The following is a 22,397-nucleotide window of genomic DNA, read 5'->3' as shown; positions in this document are numbered from 1 at the left end:
CTGCCAAAACAAGCCAGTGCTAAAGTGGACTAGCATTGCTAGTTCTCCCCAGTGCCCGAAGTATCACAGGCTCATGGTTAGACATAGAAAGCAATACTATCAGAGTCTTTTTTTTTTTTTTTTGACAGGCAGAGTGGACAGTGAGAGAGAGAGAGAGAGAAAGGTCTTCCTTTTGCCGTTGGTTCACCCTCCAATGGCCGCCGCGGCCAGCGTGCTGCGGCCGGCGCACCACGCTGATCCGATGGCAGGAGCCAGGTGCTTCTCCTGGTCTCCCATGGGGTGCAGGGCCCAAGCACTTGGGCCATCCTCCACTGCAGTCCCTGGCCACAGCAGAGAGCTGGCCTGGAAGAGGGGCAACCGGGACAGAATCCGGCGCCCCGACCGGGACTAGAACCCGGTGTGCCGGCACCACTAGGCGGAGGATTAGCCTAGTCAGCCACGGCGTGCTGTACACTGAGATCTAATGCTATAACTAGTACTCAAACAGTATTTTTCACTTTATGTTTCTGTGTGGGAGCAAACTGTTGAAATCTTTACTTAATGTATGCTAAACTGATCTTCTGTATATAAAGAGAAACGAAAATGAATCTTGATGTGAATGGAAGGGGAGAGGGAGTGGGAAAGGGGAGGGTTGCGGGTGGGAGGGATGTTATGGGGGGGAAGCCATTGTATTCCATAAGCTGTACTTTGGAAATTTATATTCATTAAATAAAAGTTTAAAAAAAAAAGCAATACTATCTCCCCCTCCATGTAGTTATGATGCCATATGGATTCTAAAAATGGTAACAAATAAAGGAGGCGATTCTTGGAAGTATATCATCAGAGGGAACACAGATGAAGTGTTGAACACGTGTACAGGTCACCCGTGAGGCAGAGCTTGGTCGATTTCTCCATGTGTGACGTATGTGCTGTCATCTCCTCCCAGGGAGATGTTCTCCCAGTGGGACAGCCTTGTATCATCAGTGACAGGTCATCTTCATTCACCAGACCATGTTGGACCTTCCTGTAGATCCTGTTAGCGTGTGTCTGGGAATCCTCCCAGTGAAATCCAGAAGACAGGAACAGGGTTCCGTAGAGCAGGACCACCAGAACCTTGACAGAACTGTACTTGCCAGCCATGGTCTGTGCCTTAAGGTCTCAGTATCAGAGCGGTGAGCGTTTATCTCCAGGTGTTTCCTTGCTGCCATCTCACCCTTAGATGCTCTTAGGGCTTGGCCTGTTCTCATTCATTCCATGTCTGCTGTCCAGCTCCATGTGCTTGTGGCCCTGTAGCATGGGCATGACCCACCAACCTTTAATTTAGACTGTCTTTCAGGATTTTGCAGAGTTTTCCATACTTCTTTTTCTGTCTCATTTCTTTTTCTTCACTTTCTTGGAGTTGCAAGCCCTTCTAGGTGACCGACACTAGAGTCTTCCCCTTAGGTTCCTTCAGCTGTTAGACTCTGCTCGTTAACAGGCTTAATCCTATAGATCATTTCTAAGCTATGTGTTACTAGATTGTTTCTACAACAAAATACCAGATAAAGGCTATTTATGAAGGCATGAAATCTATTTTGTCCTGTGATTTTGGAGGTTCACAATCTAAGATCAGGCGAGCCTCATTGTGTCAGCCAGTTGGTGAGGCTGGAAGATGGCAGTTGTGGAGTGTATGCAGAGGAGAGATCACATGTGAGCCAGCAAGCAGAGGGAGCAGCTGGGCCAACTCAGCTTTTATAGCCACATGGCAAGGGCTTGGTCCCAGTGACCTCAGGACATCCCCCCAGACCACCTCCTGTTCTCCATTTGGGAAAGGGTTCTACCCTCTTAGCACCATTGACCTATGGCCTGGGGGTTTAACGGTCTCCATGACTCTAGAAGTCATACCCTATTCAAACCATAACACCATGCTTCCGAAGACATTCCACGAAGGCTGGGTTGGCTTCCTGGCCCTTGATCTCACCAGTGATCCAGTTTTCCATGCTGGTGCGGTTGTCCTTGCTGGAAACCATCTCCTCACCAGAAGCAGAGGAAACAACTCTGAAAGCTTGTTTTGATTTTGAGAGTCTCTGTGTATTCCAATCTTTTTCTTCTAGGGAACTGCTTATAAAGCTTTTTGCAATTGTGTTTTTTAAAAATTATGCATTTGTTTATTTGAGAGAGAGAGAGAGAGTATATATGCTCTTATTCATTGGGTTACTTCCCTGCTAGGGCTGGGGCTGATCCAGAATCAAAGCCAACATCCAGGAACACTATCCAGGTCTTCCATGTGATTGGCAGGAACCCAATAACTGTGCCAGTTCTGCTGCCTTCCAGGGTCTGCGTTGCCAAGAACCTGGAGTCAGGAGATGGAGCTGAGCACTGAACTCAGGTACTCTGAGGCCTGCTCCCTATACTCATCTTCTGCTAGTGCAATGAAGAGTTCTAAACAATTTGGGCTCAAATTATTTTTGATAATTTTCAGAATATTGCTTTATCGTAACATCCTATGGAAACTATTTGGAGGCAGAGTTCTCCACCCCTCAAACAGATCCAGATATTGAGGTCTCTCGTAGTTATTCATAATGAAAACTCAGCAGCCACACAACTTAATACTACAATCCCTTTTTTCTGTTTTCAAATAAGCCCAAATGGGCATTTCTCGGGGCAGAAATGGGAGCTCTGAATTCCGATTTCTCCTTCAAGTGAAAAGCGCTTCGCCCATAGGAGGTCGTCCCAGCCATTGGTCAAGCCTTGGTAGAACTTTCCATACTCTTCATTGCCTTGTTGTCAGGCTTTCTGACAAACCAAATGGCCTTTTTTGGTTGAGCCCCTCTCGATCAATGCACTTTTCCTTAATCTTCTTTATTCTGTCAGCATCCTTCTCTTCCTCTGCTTGTTGGAACCCACATCTTATCCTTGTTTGTCCTCAGACTCCTGTTCTTGTTTTTCCTTTTCTTCCTCTTCGTCTAGCTTCCCTTGAGCCGCCTCAATGCTGAGGCAGCAGACAAGGAGTTCTCCCCCTGGATATCTCCCTGTAGCCTCTGCAGCAGCAGGCCTCTCCCGTCAACCTCAGCTGTGACAGGGTCTGCTCTGGGCAGAATCTTTACAAGCGAGCGTACATTCCAGCACCTTCTGTTCTCTCCGAGTGCTGAGCTCAAAGCACATGTGGAGACGTTGCATTGGCTTCCGAGTGTATAGAGAAGCAGAACAGCCCACATGCTGGACCGCTGGAATGAAAGGGACACTTAGTATGTTAAGCCACTGAATGTTGGGATATTTGTCACTACAGTATAGTCTGTCCTGGCAGAGGTGTGATCTCAAGAATGTCATTGCAGAACATGAATAATGAGGGAGTTATCTCATGGCTTTCAGTTTCAAAGTGTAGGGCCCTGCTGGTTTGAAAATCCGATTGGAGCTCCAAGTTATCATTCACGAGGGCAAGTAAGGATTCTTTAGAGCTAGGGGGAAAAAGTACATGGAAAGTAAATACAGTGTTCATGCCGATGCAACCTTGAGTTTGCTTCCCCTTTCTCTGTCTCTGGGAGGTGAGGTTTTCCTTCCAAGCCCAGGGAATCTTGGAGATTCAAGATCTGATGGGATCTGTGCCCTATGCCCAGGAAAACACTGCCCCTAGCTTGAGGAGGAGCAGGTCGGGTTCTGCAAAGTGTATGTGGAGTTGAGTTGCTTCAAAGAGGTCTCACTCTGTCTTTTTCATAAGATCAGGAGAAAGGACCCATGTGCCCACTAGTGGCATGGAAATACCAGGAGACATCAGGGGAGGCCTAGCTGGACTGAAAAACCCTTCTGTTTTGGAATGAGCAGAGGGAAGTGGCTTTCTGGCATAATTACCTTCCTGGGTGAGCATCCAAGGTTTCTCCTGGTCAGGCTCTGCCTGCCTGTCTAGCCACATTTCCCACCCTTTTACTCTATGTGCCCTATTAAACTGTTCATGCTGCTCCAGAGCTCCAGGCTGTCTCATACCTCTGCACCTTGCAAATGTTATTCTTCCGCCCAGTGTTCTCTTCCGGTTCCTTGTTTCATTGAAATCTATTGATTCATCCTGAGATACACCTGATTTGCCAACCCCTCTGTGAAGCATTTCCTACTTACCCATGAATCATAATTCCTTTATGCTACCAGTGTACCCAACGGCTCTCTAGTCAATAAAATTCAACTACTATTTATTGAATATGCACCATGTGTCAGGCTCTGGGTCCCACATGGTAAAGACTGGTAGACAAAGCAATGGAGTTCTGCTTCACCGCCATCATTCTACTTGTGATGGCTGCATTACAAATCACACAAGTGGAGCTCTGTATCTTGTCTGTCTTGGTTTCTGTGGGTCAGGGATTCAGGAAGGCTCTGGCTGTGCAGCTAGCTCGGGGTCTTCAGTAGCTAAATAGTGGTTACAGCTGGGAGAGCTTGGGAGCGGGGAGCGTCTGCTGGCCAAGCATCTTTCTCTTTGACTCCTGTCTTGGAGCCTGTCCACACAGTCTCTCTGCAGGGGCTGGTTTGGGCTTCCTCACAGCAGGACATCCTCAGGGCAGTTGGACTGCTTCCATGCAGCTGAACTCTTCAGAGCTGAGTCTTCCAGAAGGTAAGCCAGAAACCACTTGCTTTTAGGACTGTGCCTTAGTGATCACCTGCTGTCCTTGCTGCTGCATGGTCTCAGCTAGCAGAGAGTCACCAGCCTGCTCAGACCTGAGGGCAGGGGAGTCAGGCTCTGCCTCTTGGTGGGGGAAGCTGCAAGGCTCTAGAGGCTCATGTGGTGGGGAGGTGAAGGCACGGCCATCTTTGGAAGACACAACTTGCCATAGTTTTCTCCTACTACACTTTTGCATGTCTATCTCTGAAACATAAGCTTTTTGATGATTTGAATTAGATCTCATTCTTTGTTCTCAAAACTGAACACGCTGTCTAGGAAAGGGAAAGCACTAAATATATACATGAAATGCATATTTTTTGAATAGATTCTCCAATTCTTCCTACAAGTCCAGGAAATCCCCATTTCTATCAATAGAAATTATGTCTATTCTTTCAAGACAATGAGCACTTTTGCTCAGATAATTAAGTTGCTTAAAGCAGCAGAGTTTCCAATTTCCCAGTAGCGTTTTCCCCTTAGCTATCCATGTTAGCCAAGCTTTCTAGAGAAATAGAAGAGATAATATAAAAATGTATACATATATGTATGCATACATACATGTATATACAGGTATTTTAAATTTTTAAGAATACTTATTTTAAAGCAAAGTGACAGAGAGAAAGAATAGCTCTTCCGTTCACTGATTCTCTTCCCAAATGTCTGCAACACTAAGGACCAGCCCAGGCTGAAGCCAAGAGCCAGGAATTCCACTGGGCTTTCCCACGTGAGTGACAGGAACCTAAGTACTGGACCATCAAGTGCTTCCTCCCAGGCACATCATCAGGAAGCTGAATGGAAAGCATGGACTACCTGGGAGTTGAACCAGCACTTCAATACGGGATGTGGGCATCCCAAGCAGCAATTTAACCTGCTGAAACACAAGGTTAGTCCAGCCTGGAAAACTCATTACGGGAATTGGCTCACATAATTATGGAGGCCAAGACACGCCACTGTCTTCCATCTGAGACTAGGAAAGAAGCGTATGGAATGGTTTAGTTCGAGTCTGAACTTCTGATAACCAGAACAGCCAGTGGTATACACTGTGGAGTTCAAAGACCTGCAAACCAGGAGCTCTGATGTTCAGGGTGGGCAAGGATGAAGGTCCCAGTTCGAGAAGAGAGAGCAATCCCATCCTTTCCCTGCTGCTTCTCAGATTCTGGAAGACCTGTGTGATGCACTCTCTCCCATTTTGGTGAGGGCACGACTTCTCTGCTAAGTCTACCCACTCAAGCGCTGATCTCTTCTTGAAGCCCCTCACAGAGGCACACAGAAATCATATTTTACCAGCCATCTTAGCATTCTTGGCCCAGGCAAGCTGGCACATCAAATGAATCATCACACTATCAATGTCGAGTCTTGCTAACATTTGTGTAGCAAACACAATGTGGCCACAAGATTTGTTTTCCCTACAGAGTCCTTCTAGGTAATCTGGTTCTCCATGCTGAATCATCTCCACTTGTAGAAATTTTGGCAACTAGATGACAAAAGCCAAGACCCTTTGTGGTTAAGATTTCAGTAGAGGGGCCGGCATTGTGGCACAGTGGGTTAAGCCACAGCCTGTTGTGCCAGCATCCCATATGGTTGCCGGTTCAAGTCCTGGCTGTTCCACTTCCAATCCAGTTCCCTGCTAATGCCCTGAGAAAGCAATGGAGGATGGCCTAAGTCCCTGGGACCCTGCACCCATGCAGGAGACCTGGTTGAAACTCTTGACTCCTGGTCTCTGCCTGGCCCAACCCTGGCCGTTGTGGTCATTTGGGGAATGAACCAACAGTTCACTCTGTCTCTCCTTCTCTCTTTCTCTCTCCTTCTCACTCTCTGTAACCCTGCCTTTCAGTAAAGAAAATTTCAGTAAAGGTGAGGATTCTCTGGTCCGGTTATTCTGTAAGTCTGGGTCTCACAATTGTCTTTCCCCAAGATCACCGAGTGATTTACTCCTTGAAGCTGGGGATGCCATGCCCTGAGGATTTGCTGAAGCAAGCCACGATTTCCCTGATGATCCTTTTGCCATCACAGCAGGACTGAAGGGCATCAGCTAGTGCTCTGGGCAGGCAAGTTGTAATCAGCTCCTTTCACGCTGAAGAACGATGTTGGATGAAGCTCCTTTCCCCATCAGTTATGAAAGTTTTCAGGAGGGATAAAGCAGGACCGACATGGGATGCTTGCGTGGTGCTACCAAAAGGAGAAAATGGTTGAAAAGCTGCGTTAGGTAGTTTTCTTGTTTGAACCATGTCTTATCTATGATATACAATGATCACATTTACTATCACATGAATGTATGTTGTTATGGATATAGTTACATGAATCATAAATATTGATGGTAACTTACATTATTGAGGTTTAAGTCCCTACTCTGCTGAAAAATATCCTGGGGTAATATTCTCTTCGCCATTTGAGAGTTCTGGGAGGTTAAAATTCAGTAGAGGCGGCAGGGACAGCAGAACTGGGCTTCAGCGCCCATGCGTGTGCCACGGTGTTGAAGTGTCAGAGCTTCTCTCTGGACTCCTGAGGGAGGCATGAGTCTCGGGGTTGCTCCTCCATCCCTGCAGGTGCACTGCCCACATCGTCCATACAGGCTCCTCTCTGGCTGTCAGCTCCCAGGTGTCTCTTCACCTGCCCCTGTGACCAGCTTGTTGCCTGAAAGAGGAAGGTTGAGATGTCCCCCTACTGTGAGTCCAGCTGGTTGTTTGCTGCAGTGGATGCTGGTAGCAGTAGGTGGCGGATCTGGTATCTGGGGGTTGTGGGCTGGGGTCGCCTCGTACACTGCCGCAGAAATCAACAGGCGGGAAGTTGCAGCGTTGTTTGGTGCCAAAGGCACGGAGCTTGGAGAGAGAAAATCATGCAAATCTGGCTTCATGATCTTAAGCAAATCACGTGGCTCCTCTGAGTATCTGAGTTTTCTCATTTGAGACAGGAGTTGAGAATAACTTTCTTGTCTTGCTCTCAAGGTTACTGTGACAATCAAATGCCTTAACCTTGTGGGAAATTGCTTGGGAAATTGTAAAGCGTTACATAATGTTGGTTATTTTTCTTTTATCGGAGGTGATCAGCAGTGTGGTCTCCCTCAGGGAGAAGGCTGCATGGAAGATGAAGTGGGAGGCCTTAGGGTCTTGAGGATCCTGCCTGCTGGGAAAGATTTCTGAGATGGGCTGTTTGGTTGTGGCTGCTGGAGGAGGGAGACTGGATAGAGGGTGGATGACACGCCAGAGTTGGAGGAGCAAAGATTTTAGGACAGTGAAATCTTGCTGGTTGTGTATTAGAATGCAGAGGAAGGGGGAGAGGGGGAGGGGGAGAGGAAAGGGGAGAGGAAAAGGGGGAGGGGGGAGGGGGAGAGGGAGAGGGAGGGAGAGAGCGGGGCGGGGGAGAGGACTGTCAACAGAAGAAAAGAGTATCAAATCGTATGTTTGTGCATTCATTTAATCCTTCATCAATGTTTTTCAACACCTGCTCAGTACATAGCACAGAGGGCGTATTGGAGAGAATATTAGACACCCATTTACACAAATTAATGATTATCTGTTTAGATGCATAAATTAATTAGATCACTATTTAGAAAATTAAGGTGAATGTCTGATTTTAAGTTTCCTGACCTCATAAATCCTTGGTTTATCCAGCCTTTTGTGTTTTTCCACTGTGTGTAGAAGACAGCAGAGAAAGGGGAAGCAGGATTTGACAGAAAAAGCACCGTTTCTGGGGCTGGACAGCTTGGTCATTCCCTAACTCCTAGTCTTGCACAGAGCACTTCTCCCCAAACCCCAATTTTCCCATGGGTGAAATGCGGGTGATGGTACCTCTTGGGGCATCAGATTACTGGGGTGACGGGTGCTGTGTTTGGCAGTGATGTGCCATCAACAAAGGACAGCACCTTCTGTGGGGACAGCCGGTGGCCTGGTGGTGGTGTGAGAATCCCCTGACCGTTGCTAGTCCCCAGAGCTGCTGAAGCCCTGGTCATCACTGGCCCCGCCGTGCAGGCAGCCACTGCGTTGGTTTTGAACAGGAGCCTTGGATGAGAGTGTGTCCTCTCCGTGTCACTGCACCAAGAGCTCAGTACAGACTGAGGGCTGAGCTCTGGCCCCTGGGGAGTTGTAGTCAGTGGCCCCGTGAGGTCTGTGGGAAATGCGGGAGAGTGTGCCTGGGAGGTGTCACCCCACCTGTCTTCTTCCCAGGGAGAAAGCTCAGATTGTATGGGCAAAGGGCAGAGGCCAGAGACTCTGCTTCTCAGCTAGGGCTTCTCCTGCATGGAAGCCAGAGGATCCTGCTAAGGCCTGCCTGTCACTGCTTTGCAGACCCCGGGGTTTTTACATGGCATTTCTTTTTTTTTTTTTTTTACTTTTATTTAATGAATATAGATTTCCAAAGTACAGCTTATGGACTACATTGGCTCCCCCTGCCCCCGATGACTTCCCTCCCACCTGCAACCCTCCCCTTTCCTGCTCTCTCTCCCCTTCCATTCATATCAAGATTCATTTTCAATTTTCTATATATACAGAAGATCAGTTTAGCATACATTAAGTAAAGATTTCAACAGTTTGCACCCACATAGAAACACAAAGTGAAAAATACTGTTTGAGTACTCGTTATAGCATTAAATCTCAATGTACAGCACATTAAGGACGAGATCCTACATGAGGAGTAAGTGTTCAGTGACTCCTGTTGTTGACTTACAAACTGACACTCCTGTTTATGGCATCAGTAATCTCTCTATGCTCCAGTCATGAGTTTCCAAGGCTATGGAAGCCCCTTGAGTTCTCCGACTCTTATCTTGTTTAGACAAGGTCATAGTCAAAGTGGAAGTTCTCTCCTCCCTTCAGAGAAAGGTACCTCCTTCTTTGAAGACCCGTTCTTTCCACTGGGATCTCACTCACAGAGATCTTTCATTTAGGTGTGTGTGTGTGTGTGTGTGTGTTTTTTTTTTTTTTTTTTTTTTTTTTTTTTTTTTTTGCCAGAGTGTCTTGGCTTTCCACGCCTGAAATACTCTCATGGGCCGGATCCGAATGCCTTTAGGGCTGATTCTGAGGCCAGAGTGCTGTTTAGGACATCTGCCATTCTGTGAGTCTGCTGTGTATCTCGCTTCCCATTTACATGGCATTTCACTGATTTTTACACACAAGGTACTGAGGCAGGGGCCTCATCTGTCACCACCAATGCCAGCTTTTAAGTGGTGGGTATGTCTGACTGGACTGTTATCTGCTTTTCCCCTGTGTTAGTCTGGGTAGGCTAATTACTACAACAAGCAATCCTCTCATTTTGGGGGCTTGGGATACTTGCTTATTTCTTTTGCATCCATCCAGATGTACCAGAGACCACAGAGACCATTGTGTAGCCTTGTGTGTCAAGCCATGACAGTGCCTTTAACTGCCAGGCACTGGGAGAGCCATCTAGAGACTTTAGTGTTAAGGTTGTAAAGTAAATACACAACCGATAGTGTGTTGAAATTGTGTGTGTGTGTGTGTGTGTGTGAAAACACATGCGTGTGTCTATCATCAGCCTTCATGTATGCACACTCATCCTTCATCATATATCACCTTGGTCATCATCCATCTTCAGAGAAATCACCCAAAGCTCCCATTGGAGGCTGTGCCTGAGTGAATTTCAGCTCAGTTAACACAAAATCAAAGGGCTTGCTGGAGTCAGTTGTTGGCATTCCCCAAGGCCAAGGCCTCACAAATAGTCTGCAGTGGAGGTGGAATTAGAACCCTGGTCTCAGAATCACTCAACGTATCTGCCCTCATTTAGAACTTTGGATCAGCCCAATGGAGAAAGACAAGGAATAGAAATTAGACATGTTATTACTAACTTCAAAAACACCAGATGCTTTCAACAATATATGACCGATGACAAAAATCCTAAGTATCCAAACTTCTCTTCTCCTCCTGCAAGTCCTGACCCCAGATCATGTGTTCCTCTCTCGTTAACAATCAGTGCGTGGCTTTTCTCCTCCGATGTGTGCCTCCATCTCTCACCGTCAGTCTCAGTTTTCACTTCCTGACTCAGTTCTGTTACTCGTCATGCAGCTGTGTCCCGGGGTTTGCCTCTGCGCCAGCCTTCTTCTATCTTGGGTACCTCGGAAAGTTAGTTCTGTCCCTGGCAGTTCTCTGAGGGATCTGTCCCTTGATTAGCTTCACTCCTATTGAATAATTTTGAGCAGAGGAACAGTAAACATGGGGATTAGGGAGTTGAGATTTAATGTGACTTTGCCACTTACGTTCTCTGATATTGCACAAATTGCTTCAATTTTCTGCCTTCAGGTTTTATTTGCTTTGTTTTGTTTTTCATTTATAATAAGAAATAGGTCTAATTATCTTTAGGCTGTTATGTTATTTAGAACTCATAATTACAAGCTGTAGAAAACCCAGCACAAACTGGCTTAGGTGATTAAGTAGGCTCTTGTTGAAGAAGAAAGAGAATTGCACTGTTTCTCAATTGAAAGCAAAAAGCAAGAATCTATTTTTCATTGGTTCTGATTGGATAATGTACCCCTACAGGAGCCAATCACAGTGCAGTTGGTTAAACTGTGGTGATTGGCTGAATTTGAGTCATGTGTTGCGTTACTCAGGCTAGTAAGTATTACCCCGTGTAGCCTGGTGCACTGAAGAGGGAGAACAGGAGAGACCTTCAGACAGAATCTGTTTCCAGTAGAGGAGCTGAATGCTATGAGGCGAAGACTCCCTTCTTCCTCTGGAAGACTCTAGTTTCTGACTAAGGTCCACGCATTTTCTAAAAATGCGTCTAAGAGGTGTGGGTGAGTGGTGATGCTGACAGTCTGACCACAAGTCCTGAATGCTAATCCTGGCTCTACCAGCTGTAGGAGTGAGTGAGTTACTTCTCTCAAGGCCTCAACACCACCATCCGTAAAATACAGCATTTAGCAAAATCTTCTTCTAAGAGCTTGTCTAGCCCTACTATGATGGGTGTCTGTATTGTGTTGTTCAATTAAATGCCATCCAGAAGGGAGAGGAATCTTCCAGAACCAAAGCCTTAGAAATATAAGATGCCAGTGAAAATTCTTTCCTGTACACGGTTTTCTTTCTTGTACTTAACAGAATACTGAAGTGCTATATTTTAACTATGTTTTTCCTGCCCTTTTGGTTAATCTTTCTGTGAAATTACACTATTGCATTTGGGACCACATCCCCTATTTCCATAACAACTGGCTGGATAAGTGTTAAGTAGAGAAAAGTGATGATTCTTAATATAAAATCTACTGGAAACCAATTCTTCTAAACACTCAGCCCTTCCTCCAAGAAAGCACTTTATTGAGAAAAATTTAATCCATCTGATCATGATTTAGTTTCTATTGACTCATCATTTTCCCTCAGCAGAAGTGATTTAACTTCTAAAAAGTATTTAAGGAGTAACTTCAACTTCTTTTTGCCAGCACGTAGAAAAGCACATTTTATTTTCCCCTAGAACAAATGGATTTGCAACCTGAAGTTTCTAGCCCAAAGCTATGAATGCTTGAATGCACTCTTGAATTTAAACAGAAGAAAATGTCTTCTACCTTGGCTCAGGGAGGAGGTGAGGTTGGTGTCCAGTTGTGACACACTGGTGCCGTTGTAGCAGCTGGCTATGGCTTGTGTCCATCCTGCTGGGTCCCTGGGCATATTAAGAACAGGATTGTGGGGAAGGCTTTGCCAACTGGGAAATATGGTGCCTTTTATTCGTCATCTGGGTGCAACATGGTGCTTGTTGAGGGTGCCTCCACTGTGATAGGTGCTGAGAATGAGCACTCCATGTATCCCTTCCCATGCTTCTCCGTTTCAGAAACGAGTCAGTGAGGGACTTGGGAAGACCAGAGTGAGCAAGACTGAAAAGGAAACTAAGCCGGGACTGCGAGGCTTGGGGTTTGGCCTGGCTCTGATATTGTCTGGCTGTGGGAACCAACTGTCACTGTGCTATCATGGACCCTGTTTGTGCCTTAGTTTTCTCAGCTGTAAAATGAAGACATTTAGGCTGCATTAGTGGTACTTAGCTTCTGTACAATGCATCAGCCTCAAATGATAACTAGTATGGCAGATATAAATATCAGTGCATCAACTTGGATTTGCAAAGGATGCATTTTTCTTCCAAGTACGCTTTTTGGTACAGAGTTTATTTGCTTAAAATATCTTCAACGGTGATTCTGATGCCATGGTTTGACCCTCCTCCACTAACTGGTAGAGTCTGTCCTACTCATGAGTCTGGACTTCTGCCTAGCTGTCTCACTACAGCCATCAGGACTGCAGAGACCACATGAGGCTATCTGACGCCCAAGATGGCCCAGCTGTTCCAGGCCCCAGCTGTCGGACTCTTCCAGTCCAGGCACCAGGCATGTGAGGGTAACCAGTCTCCAGACATGTCCAGCCCCAGCTGCTGAGTGCAACTACATGAGCAACATGAATGAAAACATATCAATCCCTAGCAATGTGTGGGATAAAATAGCAAGGGTTGACGTCATCTTAAGCCGCTAATTCGTGGTGTATTTTTATGCAGCAATAGCTAACTGAAAGACTTGTGTGTCAGGTTCCCATTCTACTATCATTTCAGCAGTGCTGTTTTTCTTATGTGGAACTGTATGAGCTGTGAGTTGTTCCCTGGCGCTAAGCTGTCAGGGTCATGCTGTACTTGGTGTCATCACCTACCTGTGCCCTGTGTTCTAAGGTCTGCTTATTTCCTGTGTAGTGTCCAGTTCTGAGTTCATGCTGCTCACTTCCTGAACATCAGTCCTCTTCATGTCTGTTAACTTTGGTAACTGTATCCCCACCACTCTCAGGCTCAAGGGACACACTCTTCATGTTGCATGTGGGTCCCTAAAACTCCCTTCCTGGGTACAAGGAGACATTTCTGCTGCTCCTTTTCACATTATTACGTAAGACAATCTGCGAAAAACTTCTAGGAGAGTAGTTCTTAAACCTCCAGTCTGCATCTCTAGAGTGGGCCATGAAATCAGTCTAGTACTTTGTAAACAACACTTAAAAAAATTAAAAAGACTTGTGAAGGTCATTGTTGTGTCTCGAGGTGTTATCACATTGTCTCGCAGCTCACGCCAGAAGACAAACAAAGTCCCACAAACAATGATTATTGATGAAACAAGTATTTTAAGTATCAAGTTTTTAGTTAAAATGCTGTCCTTCCAGTTGCGAGGAGGTTTACGAATGATATCTTTATCCACCGGTTCTACTCCAAGGCTCTGAGCTGACGCCATCCATAATAATATTGATCCATAAAATCTGCATTGCATTGAGAGGATTAGGAAAGTTCATTAATGTAGCCAATGAGATTAAAGTTAATGCTGCTATACTCGTGCTCAGCTGAAATCTAACGAAGTTTTTAATGTTATTATAAATCCCTTTACCTTCTTCAATTGCAGACATTATGGTTTGGAAGTCATCATCCACAAGGATGATTAAAAAGAATGGGGGTGCAAACTGTTGAAATCTTTACTTAATGTATACTAAACTGATCTTCTGTAAAAAAAAATAAAAAAAAAAAGAAAAAGAAAAAAAGAAAAAAGAAATTATCAATTCCCAACTTGACTCTCACTGGGATTAAACATGACAATAGGTCTGATCTGATTTCATCATCATTTAAAAAATCATCTATTATTTTTCACTTTATGTTTCTGTGTGGGAGCAAACTGTTGAAATGTTTACTTAATGTATGCTAAACTGATCTTCTGTATATTAAGAGAATCGAAAATGAATCTTGATGTGAATGGAGGGGGGAGGGTTGCGGGTGGGAGGGACGGTATGGGGGGGAAGCCATTGTAATCCATAAGCCGTACTTTGGAAATTTATATTCATTAAATAAAAGTTAAAAAAAATTAAAAAGAGTAGAATAAAATGGAATGGAAGCTTTCAGAGAATATCAGGCATAGTTCAGATAACTGCAATGGGTAATTCTCTGTGTCAACTTGGTCAGGTCACAATACCCAGATGTTTGCTCAAATGTGTCTGGACCTTGATATAAAGACAGTTAAGATTAATTATGAAGATAGTTAATATAAAATATTAATATTGAAATAATCAGACTATGAATTAAGCAGATTAGCCAATACAATGTGTTGGGCTTATCCAATCAGTTAAAACCTAGGGAAAAGATTGACAGGACCAAGGAAGAGGATCCTGCTGGCTGGTGACCTCCAGATTCTTCTGTTTCCCCAGAGACCTTTTATTTAAGGGATACCAACTTCATGCATTTCATAAATACAAATTCAGGAACATGGTGATTCTTCCCATCCTACCCTCCCTCCCATCTGTACTCCCTCCTCTCTTTCTCCTCCCTCTCATATTCCCATTCTTTTTTATTAATATCTATTTTCAATTAAGTTTATACAAAAAAAATTAACCCTAAACTAAATACAGAGTTCAACAAATAATATTAAAAAAACCTGTTTCTCAACAGTTGAGACAAGGGCTGTTCAAAGTCATCAACTTTCAAAATGTAGATTTTACTTCTATAAATTACCTTTTAGGTGGTCTATTAGTCAATGCAGATCAAGGAGAATATATGGTATTCGATTTTTTGGGGACTGGCTTATTCCACTAAGTATATTGTTTTCCAGGTGCATCCATTTTGTTGCAACCAACAGGATTTCATATATTTTTTTTTGCCACTGTGTAGTATTCCATGGTGTGCATATGCCATAATTTCTTTATCTAGTCTTCAGCTGACAGGCATCTGGGTTGATTATTTTTTTTTTAAAAAAAAGATCTATTTTATTTATTTGAAAGACAGAGAGAGAGGTAGAGACAGAGAGAGAGAGGTCTTCCATCCGATATTTTATTCTCTAGATGGCTGCAATGGCCAGAGCTGCACCAATCCGAAGCCAGGAACTTCCTCCGGGTCTCCCATGTGGATGCAGGGACCCAATGACTTGGACCATCTTCTCACTGCTTTCCCAGGCCATATCACAGAGCTGGATTGGAAGTGGAGCAGCCAGGATTAGAACCAGCGCCTATATGGGATGCCAGTGCTTCAGACCAGGGCTTTAACCCACTGCACCACAGCGCCGGCCCCCTGGGTTGATTCTATATCTTAGCTATTGTGATTTAAGCTATTAAACTGCAATAAACGTGAGTGTACAGATAACTCTTTCATATGCTGATTTCTTTACATTTGAGTAAATTCCCAAGAGTGGGATGGCTGGATCATATGGTATGTATGTATTCAGATTTCAGGGGTATCTCCATACTGTCTTCCACAGTGACTCTACCAGTTTACATTCCCACCAACTGTAGATTAGGGTACCTTTTCCTCACATCCTCGCCAGCATTTGTTGTTTGTTGATTTCAGAACGGAAGCCATTCTAACTGGGGCGAGGTGAAATCTCATTGTGGATTTGATTTGCATTTCCCTGATGACTGGTGATCCTGAGCATTTTTTTCATGCATCTGTAGGCCATTTGGATTTCTTCTTTTGAAAAATGCCTGTTTAAGTCCTTTGCCCATTTCTTAACTGAGTTGTTGGTTTTGTTGTTGTTGAGTTTCTTGAGATCTTTATATATTTTGGATATTAATCCTTTATTAGAGGCATATTTTATGAGTAATTTCTCCTATTTTGTCAGTTGCCTCTTTGCTGAGTGTTTCTTTTGCAGTGAGGAAGCTTCTCAATTTGATGTAACCCCCTTTGTCAATTTTGGCTTTGGTTGACTGTGCTTCTGTGGTCTTTTATAAGAAGTTTTTTCCTATGCTGATATCTTTCAGGGTTTCCCCAATGTTCTCTAATAACTTGATGGTATAGGGTCGTAGATTTAGATCTTCAATCCATTTTGAGTAGATTTTTGTGTAAGATGTTAGGTAGGGGTCTTGCTTCCTATTTCTGCATGTGGAGATCCAGTTTTCCCAGCACCAATTGTTGAAGAGACTGTCCTTGCTCCAGGGATTGATTTTAGCTCATTTGTCAAAGATAAGTTGGTTGTAGATGTGTGGATTGATTTCTGGATTTTTTATTATGTTCCATGGTCTACCCATCTGTCTGAATTGGAAGAAGTTGGAAGCATTCCCAAGGAGATCTGGAACCAGAAAAAGATACCCACTCTCACCACTGCTATTCAGTATAGCTCTGGAAGTTTTAGCCAGAGCCATTAGGCAAGAAAAAGAAAGCAAAAGGATACAAAGTGGGAAGGAGGAAGTCAAGCTACCTCTATTTGCAGATGATATGTTTCTATACATAGGAGATCCAAAAGACTCCACTAAGAGACTACTGGAACTCATAGACAAGTTTTGTGGGCAGGTGCTGTGTCATAGCAGGTGAAGCAGTGCCAGCATCTCATATGGGCACTGGTTCAAGTCCCAGCTGCTCCACCTCCGGTCCAGCTCTCTGCTATGGCCTGGGAAAGCAGTAGAGAATGGCCAAAGTCCTTGGGACTTTGTGCCCATGTGGGAGACCCAGAAGAAGCTCCTGGATCCTGGCTCCTGGCTTCGGAGCTCTGGCCATTATGGCCAACTGGGGAGTGAACCAGTAGCTGGAAGAGTTCTCTCTCTCTCTCTCTCTCTCCTCTCTGTGTAACTCTGACTTTCAAATAAATAATCTTAAAAAAGAATAGTTTGGTAAAGTAACAAGCTATAAAATCAATACACAAAAATCAACAGCCTTTATATACATGCCACAGCTGAGAAAGAACTTCTAAGATCAACCCCATTCATAATAGCTACAAAAAAAAATCAAATACCTTGGAATGAATTTAACTAAGTATTTCAAAGATCTCTATAATGAGAATTATAAAACATTAAAGAAATAGAAAAAGGTACCAAATAATTGGAAAATCTTCCATGTTCATGGATTAGAAGAATGAATATCATCAAAATGTCTATATTTCTGAAAGTAATTTATAGATTCAATGTAATACCAAGGACATTCTTCTTGGATATAGAAAAAATGATGCTGAAACTCATAGGGAAACACCAGAAACCCCGAATAACTAAAGCAATCTTATACAACAAAAACAAAGCCGGAGGCATCACAATACCAGATTTCAGGACATACTACAGGGCAGTTGTAATCAAAACCGCATGGTACTGGTACAGAAACAGATGGATAGACCAATGGAACAGAATTGAAATACCAGAAATCAACCCAAACATCTACAGCCAACTTATATTTGATCAAGGATCTAAAACTAATTCCTGGAGCAAGGACAGTCTATTCAATAAATGGTGCTGGGAAAATTGGATTTCCACGTGCAGAATCATGAAGCAAGACCCCTACCTTACACCTTACACAAAAATCCACTCAACATGGATTAAAGACCTAAATCTACGACCTGACACCATCAAGTTACTAGAGAACATTGGAGAAACCCTTCAAGATATTGGCACAGGCAAAGAATTTCTGGAAAAGACCTGGGAGGCACAGGCAGTCAAAGCCAAAATCAACTATTGGGATTGCATCAAATTGAGAAGTTTCTGTACTGCAAAAGAAACAGTCAGGAGAGTGAAGAGACAACCAACAGAATGGGAAAAAATATTTGCAAACTATGCAACAGATAAAGGGTTAATAACCAGAATCTACAAAGAGATCAAGAAACTCCACAAAAACAAAACCAACAACCCACTTAAGAGATGGGCCAAGGACCTCAATAGACATTTTTCAAAAGAGGAAATCCAAATGGCGAACAGGCACATGAAAAAATGTTCAAGGTCACTAGCCATCAGGGAAATGCAAATCAAAAGCACAATGAGGTTTCACCTCACCCCGGTTAGAATGGCTCACATGCAGAAATCTACCAACAACAGATGCTGGCGAGGATGTGGGGAAAAAGGGACACTAACCCACTGTTGGTGGGAATGCAAACTGCTCAAGCCACTATGGAAGTCAGTCTGGAGCTTCCTCAGAAACCTGAAGATAACCCTACCGTTTGACCCAGCCATCCCACTCCTTGGAATTTACCCAAAGGAATTTAAATTGGCAAACAAAAAAGCGGTCTGCAGCCTAATGTTTATTGCAGCTCAATTCACAATAGCTAAGACCTGGAACCAACCTAAATGCCCATCAACGGTAGACTGGATAAAGAAATTATGGGATATGTACTCTTTAGAATACTATACTGCAGTAAGAAACAACGAAATCCAGTCATTTGCAACAAAATGGAGGAATCTGGAACACATCATGCTGAGTGAAATAAGCCAATCCCAAAGGGACAAATACCATATGTTCTCCCTGATCGGTGACAACTGACTGAACACCAAAAAGGAAACCTCCTGAAGTGAAATGGACACTATGGGAAATGGTGACTTGATCACCGTAGCCCTGACTGTTAATGAACAACTTAATACATTATCCCTCTTAGTAGTTTTTTTGTCTGTTCTACTTAATATGACTGGTTTAATTCTGTAATTATTACACAGTTATTCTTAAGTGTTGAAAATTAAATGAAATGTGATCCCTGTTAAACATAAGAGTGGGAATAAGAGAGGGAAGAGATGTATAATTTGGGACATGCTCAAGCTGACTTGCCCCAAATGGTAGAGTTAGAAACATACCAGGGGATTCCAATTCAATCCCATCAAGGTGGCATGTACCAATGCCATCTCACTATTCCAAGTGATCAATTTCAGTTCACAATTGATCATAATGAAAGGACTAAGAGTCAAAGGGAGCACATAAACAAGTCTAGTACCTGCTAACACTAACCGATAGAATAAATAAAGGGGAGAGTGATCCAACATGGGAAGTGAGATACTCAGCAGACTCATAGAATGGCAGATGTCCTAAATAGCACTCTGGCCTCAGAATCAGCCCTAAAGGCATTCTGATCTGGCTGAAAAGCCCATGAGAGTATTTCAGGCATGGAAAGCCAAGACACTCTGGCAAAAGATCTCTGCGAGTGAGATCCCAGTGGAAAGAACAGGTCTTCAAAGAAGGAGGTACCTTTCTCTGAAGGGAGGAGAGAACCTCCACTTTGACTATGACCTTGTCTAAACAAGATAAGAATCGGAGAACTCAGAGGGCTTCCATAGCCTTGGAAACTCATGACTGGAGCATAGGGAGATTACTGATGCCATAGACAGGAGTGTCCATTGGTAAAGTCAACAACAGGAGTCACTGTGCACTTACTCCTCATGTAGGATCTCTGTCCTTAATGTGCTGTACATTGAGATTTAATGCTATAACGAGTACTCAAACAATATATTTCACTTTGTGTTTCTATGGGGGTGCAAACTGTTGAAATCTTTACTTAATGTATACTAAACTGATCCTCTGGAAAAAAAAAAGAAATTATCAACTCCCAACTTGACTCTCACTGGGATTAAACATGACAATAGGTCTGATCTGATTTCATCATCATTTAAAAAAAATCATCTATTATTTTTCACTTTATGTTTCTGTGTGGGAGCAAACTGTTGAAATCCTTACTTAATGTATACTAAGCTGATCTTCTGTATATTAAGATAATCGAAAATGAATCTTGATGTGAATGGAAGGGGAGAGGGAGTGGGAAAGGGGAGGGTTGTGGGTGGGAGGGACGGTATGGGGGGGAAGCCATTGTAATCCATAAATCGTACTTTGGAAATTTATATTCATTAAATAAAAGTTAAAAAAAAGAAAAAAAATTAGTGAGAATGCAGCAAGGAAGTAGAACTTGTTAGCCAGAGTATACATTGAAAAAACTAGAACTAACAACATCCCACCTAACAGCAGCAGAATGTACATGCTTCTTAGGTGCATAGTCTCCAGGATAAACTATATGTTATGCCATTACCATGCCTCAGTAAATTTTGAGAAGAACTAAATAATACAAGTTACGCTATGCAATGACAATAAAATGGAATTAGAAATCAGCAGCAGGGGCTGGCGTTGTGACATAATGGTTTAAGATGCTACCTGCAACACAAGCGTCACATATGGGCATCAGTTCAAGTCCCAGCTGCTCCACTTCTGATCGGACTCCATGCTAACGCCCCTGGGAAGACAGTGGAGGATGGCCCAAGTGTTCGGATTTCTGCCACCTATGTGGGAGACCCAGATGAAGCTCCTGGCTTTGGCCTGGCCCAGCCTTGGCCATTTCAGCCATTTTGGGGGTGAACCAACAGATAGAAGATTTGTCTTTCTGTCTTTCGTTCTCTCTTCTCTGTAACTTGACAATTCAAATAAATAAATCTAAAAAAAGAAATTAGTAGCAAAATAAAATCAGATAATTGAATATCATGTGAAAATTAAACAATACACTTCTTTTTTAAAAAAAAGGTTTGTTTTTTTTTTTTTTTTAATTGGGGAGGCAGAGCTACAGAGAGAGAAGTAAAGACAGAGAGAGATCTTCTATCTTTTAGTGCACTTGCCTAGCCACAGAGCAGGGGCTGGGTCAGGCCAAAACAGAGCCTGAAACTCCATCCAGGTCTCCCACATGGGTGTTAGGGGCACAAATACTTGGAACATCTTCCACTGCTTTCCTAAACACATTAGCAGAGAGCTGAATAGGAAGTGGAGCAGCCAGGACTTGAACCAGAGCCCATATGGGATGTTGACATTGAAGGCAGCTGTGTCATAGCACTGGCTTCAAACAAAACACTTCTAAATAACAAATGGGTCAAAGAAAAATGTCTCAAAGAGAATTGAAAGTACTTTAATATGAATAAAATAAATATAAGATCCCAAACTTGACAGGATGTGGCTAACGAAGTTCTTAGAAGCAAATGTAAAGCTATATATATATATACATACACACTAGGAAAGAAGAAAGTTCCCAAAAAATTAGCCTAAATTTTCAGGGAAAAGAAAAACAAACTAAGCCAGGCTAAAATAAAATAGAAACACAAATTACAAAATTCAGAAATGAAAGATGAGATAGTAATACAACCTAACAGAAATAAATAGATTATGCGGAATAGTAGGAACAATTGCACGCCAACAAATTAGATAAGCTAGTTGAAGTGGAGAGAGTTCCGAAAGATAAAAAATGCTGACAATGCCTCAAGGAGAGACAATCTGTATATTTATAGCAAGTAAGAGGACATAATTAATAACAAAAATATTTCCAAAAAGGAAAGACAAATTGTTGAATTCTACCACATATTTAAAGAAGTTTTAACATAGAAGTTTCACAATGTTAAGCAATAAATAGGAGACACTTACCAACTAATTTTATGATCCCAGCATGAACAAAATCCCAAAATTAGACATCACAAGCAAGAAAATAAATGAACAAATTTCAAACCAATATCCTTTATGAAGTGATATGAATCAAAACATGCCAATATAGGAATGCTAGTACAAAGATCCAGAAATTACACATATTCCAAATCCAGCAACACACACACACACACACACTGAGAGAGCGAGAGAGCAAGATCGAGAGCGAGAGTGAGAGAGAGAGAGAGAGGAGGAGCAGGAGATACAAAAAGATCAAGTGAAAATCATTTTAAGATTAGCTCATTTTCAAAAAATTAATCAATGTAATATACCATATTAATCAAGTGAAAGAGAAAATGTGTATTATCATTTTAGTGGACATAGAAAAAAGCATTTGACAAGTACAAAACCATTTCATAATTTCAAAAATAATGAAACTAGGAAAAGAAGGGTGTTTCCTCAACTTAACAAAAAGGTAGATCAAATCTCATGTCATGAAATTCTTAACAGCAAAAGGTTGAAAATCTTTACCATCAACAAACAACAACACATGTTCTCATTTCCATTCAACACTATACTGGAACTTCTAGCTAATGCATTTAGGCAAGGAAAAGAATAAAAGACTTCAAGATTAAAAAGGAATGATTAAAACAATTTCTATTCACAGTTGACATGCTCTCGTATGTAGAAAACACTAAGAAGCCACAAAAGAAAATACTGTTAGAATTAATTATTGATTTTAGCAAAAAAA

The 22,397-nt window shown here is 42.8% G+C and overlaps 2 pseudogenes; both read right to left on the bottom strand.

Moving 5' to 3' along the window:
* Window positions 1-819: 819 nt before the first annotated feature.
* On the bottom strand, window positions 820-1,988 carry LOC127493984 (heat shock protein HSP 90-alpha pseudogene; annotated as a pseudogene).
* A 329-nt stretch (window positions 1,989-2,317) lies between these two features.
* LOC138849537 (heat shock protein HSP 90-alpha pseudogene) overlaps window positions 2,318-22,397 on the bottom strand; it is a 36,915-nt pseudogene continuing 16,835 nt past the window's right edge.

This window comes from Oryctolagus cuniculus, chromosome 4 (assembly GCF_964237555.1).
Source record: "Oryctolagus cuniculus chromosome 4, mOryCun1.1, whole genome shotgun sequence".
Lineage (NCBI taxonomy): Eukaryota > Metazoa > Chordata > Mammalia > Lagomorpha > Leporidae > Oryctolagus > Oryctolagus cuniculus.
Note: the sequence above shows the minus strand (reverse complement) of the source record. Positions and strands in the feature narration are given on the sequence as shown.